Raw genomic sequence first — 6,521 nt, 5'->3', positions numbered from 1 at the left:
TGATGATTGATGATCACTTATGTATATTTTCGTATTAATGGCTATATCACACCATATGCTTTTTCACATGTATGTTGTCACTTTGGGTATACTAATATACAGACCAGCTGATGTCATACATGTGAAAAAGCATATGGTGTGATATAGCCATAAGGAAACAATCATACCAGCAAAATGTTTGTAGGCAAAGAAGTAGTTGTATCATGAGTGCAAGTGATTTCGAACTACATCTTTTAACGTGAAGAAGTCATGATTTTTACAAGGGCATGGTGCGGCGAGGATGCAGTCTATTTTACTTCTCAACTACAACTTTTGCATTAGTTCTTTGTAGTGAATAAATATGTATTGAATGTTTTTTGAATTGATTTTTCACTTCATTTAAAAATTGGTTTCCTAGAATGTATTTTGAGGATATCGGAGAAGCGCCATTTGGAATTTTTTTAAAAGAGTTGTGGTAACTTTTAAGTTATATATACGACCTGCTTCTCTATGACGGTTACAATTTAAATTCATTTTTTTATCAATAACAAATATGAATTAACAGCTTGTTTCTATATGTCGAAACGAAAATGTGTGCGAAAGAAACACTACCAAACTCGCGTGTGTGTGTTTTCAAATTAGTTTTCGTTTTGAAGCAAAAGCAGAGATAATAATATTTCGAAAGCTAAACTTTGGGTGTGTTTCATTCGCACACATGTTCGTTTCGACATACAGATAGTGTTGGGCAATCTCGATCATTGAGCGAATCGATCTTTTTCATTCCGTTCACCAAAAAGATCCGGGTCGTTTAGTTCGTTCGTTGGCTCTTTTTCGTTCAACAATACATTTGATTGTGTTATTTTCTTTTGAAGTCGTTCGTTCTCTGCTGCACATGACTCCGTCGCTCTTTTCACCGAATCGTTCTTTTGAAAATGTTCGTTCACGAATAACACATTAGCCCTGTTCCTTTACGTTCAAGAATCTTCAAGTTTTACAACTTTTTACTCGAAAAGCGTTCCTTTACTTCAGACACAATACAATTCATATGTGAGCAGTTTTCAACTTTTACTACTTTTGCCGGTTTTACCATTTTCAGAAGTAAAGGAACAGACCAATTGTGTGCTAATGGGGTTGGTTTTGTTTCTGAACGTAGTGGTGGTGGTTTTGATATGAAAGAACCAGATGAACGAATGATGCAAAAGAAAGATATGGCCGAGATGTGCTACTGAATGAGGTGAGTTACTGAGCGAGAGTAGCTCTCTGAATCATTGTTTGTTTTGTGTGGAAATTTGTGCTGCTTGCGCTAACGCAGCGTTTGTTTAGAGTTTGACTGCAAAACCAATGCTGCTAATTTTGTAAGCAGCAATGACTCGTCCATCGGGGATCTAAATGAACGATATAAATGAATGAGCTGGATACGGATCCGTTCGTTCTTTTCGCGGAATCGTTCCTTTGAGCCGGTTCGTTCATGAACGACACAACTCTACATACAGAAACAGGCTGTAAATTCATTTTTGTTATTGATCAAACAAAAATTTTCTAAAATAACATGAGTTTGGTAGTAATTCGAATAAATTTAAATTCTAATCGTCATAGAGAAGCAGGTCATAAATATACACTAAAAGTAACCAAAACTCTTTTAAACTCACTTCTATAGAGTCATGCAAAAGGCGTTATTAAGATGCAAAATAGACTACATCTTCGCTGCACAATGCCCTTGTAAAAATCATGACTTCTTTCACATATTTCATATTCTCACTTGCACTCATGATTCAACAACTTTTTTGAAATGGATTCCAATCGTACATTGTCAAAATGTGAATAACGGATTGCATTTTTCATGACTCTGCATGGACTGCTTCCAAAAATGCTATGCAATCACTACTTCACATAGAACAACTTCAAATAAATATTGCTGGGTAGTTCATAAATTTTAATTTCAATTGCGGGAGATTTTTCACTTTCACTATTTCGCCCTATTGTAAATGAAAAGGTAGAAGTCAAGAAAGAAACCCTTAAATTTTTGAAATTAAAATATTTATAGCCTGACAGAAATCAGTCTGTTTCACTATGTCGAACAAAAATGAAAACGAAAGAAAAACAACTAAACTCGTGTGTGATTTTTAAATTTTGTATTTGTTTTAAAGCAAACCCAAAGTCAATATTGCCATGAAAACCAAAGTTTAGGTGTTTTTGGTTCGCAATCATTTTCTTTCGACATAGCGTCAGTGTCATGCTTAAGTGTTCCATAAGCCATTTTTGACATTTTGATTGGCAGGTACCTTTGAAAGTTTTCAACCCTGCTCTTTCTGAATTTCTAATCAGTTTTCCTCTATCTCTTATAGTTTTTGAGATATAGAAATGTCAATATGTTCAATATCAACTTTGGACGCAAAAATGCTGCTTTTTTGTTCCATGCCCAGCAAAATTTTAAGGAAGGGGTTCCATGCGATGACGTGATTTCATGGCATCTTTTGCATTGGTTCAAACGAAGTAGTGAAAGATTCGATCTTTTCATTAGCATTTGAACCAATGCAAATGACTACAAAAACATCTACGCTAAACAATTATTTTGATTGTAAAAACTGTATGGTTGTTGTTTTTGTAACAGTGTTTGTTATTATGTTTGTACCCAGCTAACCAATCGTACCGACATCGTAACGAAATCGGAAAAAAATTTGGACGATACGTCCGATGTCTGATCCGAAATCATAACGATATCTTAACGAAAGTTGTATGAAGTGGTTGACATAATTTCGGAACGAAATGTCGGAGCGACATCGTATCGATTTCGATCCGATTTCGTAACGAAATCTGAATAAAATACTTGAGAAATTCGGAAAGAAAATTTCTTTCCGACATTTGTTCCGCAATCGGAACGAAATCGGTACAAAATCTGAACCATTTCCGCTCCGAAAAATTGTTTAGAAATCGGAACGAAATCTGAACGACGTTGCTTCCGAAATTGTTCAGATGTGTCGGACATCCGACATTTGGTTTGCTGGGTATGTTCGTTCTTCTGTTCAATCTGGCTCTGGGTCTATCTCCAGTACCAGGAAAGTGGCTGCTTCGATGAGATGTAACCACAGATCCACTGGAGTTAGATGAGTAGGCTTGGCTGGGCAGTTGAAAAGGTGTTTTGTGTCGTGCGGGCCCATGCCACATACTGGGCAGATGTCATGCACGGCGCGGTCGATTTCAGCCCAATAAGAATTTAGGCGACTGCAATATCCCGTGCGTAGTTGAGCCAAAACTACTCTAGTTTGTCGTGGCAGCTGACGCTCTTCAGCTGCGATAGATGGGGATGTGCTCCGATGACTGCATTCACACAATAACTGCTTATGGTCTTAGCAACTGTGTCCGTGTGAACGCTGTTCAAACCTGCCTGATATGCCTGTTGATCTAGAGGTTCTCTCCTATATTGTTGGACCGTCGTCTCTAGAGCATGAATATCCTGGGTGTATCGGTGGCCAGCAGATGGTGATTGGGATGGCTCTCACGGTAACACCCGAGCAAGTACTGCAACGATAGCATCTCATTATGTTGTCGTACTGGAAGAATTTTTGCCTCCTCATGTAGATGGTCCACTGTAGATTTGAGGAGGCAACCTGTTGCTGTTCTCAGGTCGGCGTTCTGACAAGTTTGAATATTTTTCCAATTTGTAGCATATAATCCCGGGGACCAAACTGGCGCCGCATAGCTTACCACAGACCTATCGCTTTATACGTGGTCAACAAGGTTTCTTTATCTGCACCCCAAGTGCTGCCGGCTAGGGACTTGAGGACCTTGTTCCTACATTTCAGTTTATCGCAGATAGCTACGGCATGCGCAGACGACGTAAAAGTGGTGTCGAATGTGACCCCTAGAATTTTGGGGCGGAATTCTGCTACCATCGACCCTGATATTCAACTCTCTTCTATACTGCGCCGTCCATGTGGTGAACATAGTGGCCGTCGATTTAGTGGCGGATATCTGCATATTCCTCGCGTGGAAAAAGGTGGTAAGATCAGTTAAATAGGAGATCAGTCTCTCACAGATGTTATCAGGGTAGGTACCTGATGCCAGGATCGTACAATCATCCGCATACGTTACGATCTCAATGCCGTCTGGAGTGGGCGGAATACAGGAAAGGAAAGGTAAACAGTTCCGGAGATATCACCCCTCCTTGGGGAACTCCCTGTTTCACTCTACGGGGCTTGGATTTCTTGTTCTTGAATTCCACATACGACTGGCGACCACACATATAGTTGATTATCCAACGTTTCAGACTTGGCCGGAGGGTTGTCTGCTTGATGTCCTCGAACAGCGTGGAGTGCTTGACAGTATCAAAGGCTTTTGATAAGTCACACGGCTGCTCCTTGTTGAGTCCTCGACAAATATGTGTGGAGATGGCTTGCAGCGCGTTTGTCGTGCTGCTTACGGAATCCATGCTGATGATCGGCAACCTGATAGCTATTTCCAATGCTGGGGAGGACTAAGGCCTCAAGGGTCTTCGCTACAGGTGACAAAAGCGAAATCGGCCTGTACGATTCATCTTTGCTGGCATCCTTGCCTGGCTTCAGTAGCGGGACCACCCTGCCCATTTTCCAGACTTCGGGAACAATAAGGGTGGCTAGCGACAGGTTGAGAACTTTAGTGAGATACTCCACTCCCGGCTTATCCAGCTATTTCAACATTACCATGGAAATTCCGTCAGGACCCAACGCTTTAGATGATTTAGCGTTCTTGATGGCATTCGCAACATCTTCCATTGTAAACTGTGGTGGTTCATCCTCGGCAGGAAGAGATCTAATGCGACGTAACACTCTTCTCTTCCACCTGTCACTCTCGGGGTGCTCGAAAAACAGTCGATTGAAGTAACTTGCACACCTCTTCGGGTCAGTCAACGTAACGTCGCCAAACGTGACCGAGGTCCTGTCATCCCTCCTTCCGGGGTTCGAGAGTGACTTAACCGTTGTCCACAATTTACTTATACCGGCTCCAATGTTGCAACTCTTCAGATCATTTAACCTCTTGTTCCGCTTATGTTCGCCGACCAGCCTGTTAACTTCCAGTGTCAGCTCCCTAACTCTGGGGTCGTCGGGGTTGGCTCGACGAAGCTCATCACGCTCATTTGCTAATCCCGTCGCCTCTGCTGGGAAATTTGGTCTTACTTCGGGTATTCGACCAGCAGGTATATGGCGAGCGGCTGCAGCATTGATGATGTCTCGGAACGTCCTTTCTGCTACCCGAACATCAATAGGATTGGGTAATTCTCTGAAGCGGTGATTGGTGAACTCTCTGAAACTCGGCCAATCAGCTTTCTCATGATTGACGAATGTGCGGCGTTCAGAGGTGATGAAATCGGGTGGTCTGCTGATGGAGACAATTATGGGGAGATGGTCTGATCCAAGGGAAATGACGGGTTGCCAGGTGACGTCATTTGTAAGACCGGGTGACACGATGGTTATGTCTGGCGAACTGTGACACGCTCCTCTAATTCTGGCGTCCTCATTGCCCGAGCAACACGTAGAGCTATCAATCTGCTCAGCCAGCGCTATACCTCTCTGGTCGTTTCCGAGGGCCGAATGCCACATCTCATGATACGCATTAAAGTCCCCCACGACCAGGCGATTATGACCTTCCAAATGCGGGCTAATGTCAGGCTTATAATCTGAGATACAGCTATTTCTCGGCGGGATGTATACGTTCAGCAACTCTATCTCGGCAGTTCCACACCTGACTGCTACCCCCATACATTCCATGTACGGGTCGTTAGAGGCAGGCTCAAGCGAGATAGGTCTGTATTGAACAGACTGGTGCAAAAGGAAAGCTAATCCCCCACCTCCACATCTGGTGCGATCCTTTCTTATTACGTTGTAACCATCACAACGTACTGAGCTGTGTTCGTCCAGCATGGTTTCCTGCACCGCCGCGACCTTGATCTTCTTTCGATTCATAAAGTTCACTATTTCATCGATCTTACCTCGGAGCCCTTTGCAATTAAATTGCAAAAAGGATGCATTTTCTGAGATTGGAACAACAGCGGCTGGTGTTAAATGCTGCGCGTGCGGCTGCTGTTGGGGGGGACTGCGGAGGAGTTTCGTAATCCGACGACGAAGGAGTTTCGTAATCTGACGACGACTCACTGGGGTCTGTGTTCGCGCAGCATGCAGCAACATAGTCCCTATCATAGTCCCTCGTGTGGGCAAGTCCAGAGCAACCCCTTAAATGCACCCACTCCTGACATCTATTGCATCTCACCGAAGATTGGATATGGGTGAAGATGCGGATGTGACAAACCGAGCACAAATATATTGGTCCTGGGTTTTCCTCCGTCCCGGCACGGACCAAAAGAATCCGGAGCAGACATTCCGGGATATGCCGCTCCCAGCACAGAAAAACGAAACAAATACAAACACATGTACACTGAAGTGGCAGCCGTTGGCCGGAACGCTGATGTTGTGTGGTCCCGGGTCAATCCGGTACAAAGAACTCGCTGCCGTGGGATTGTATATTAGTCCTGTATGTAAGAACTGTATTCCAACAAAAGTTAATGCAAA

The sequence above is a fragment of the Musca autumnalis genome, unplaced genomic scaffold, assembly GCF_047663935.1.
Source record: "Musca autumnalis isolate F117 unplaced genomic scaffold, ASM4766393v1 scaffold_1, whole genome shotgun sequence".
Lineage (NCBI taxonomy): Eukaryota > Metazoa > Arthropoda > Insecta > Diptera > Muscidae > Musca > Musca autumnalis.
Note: the sequence above shows the minus strand (reverse complement) of the source record.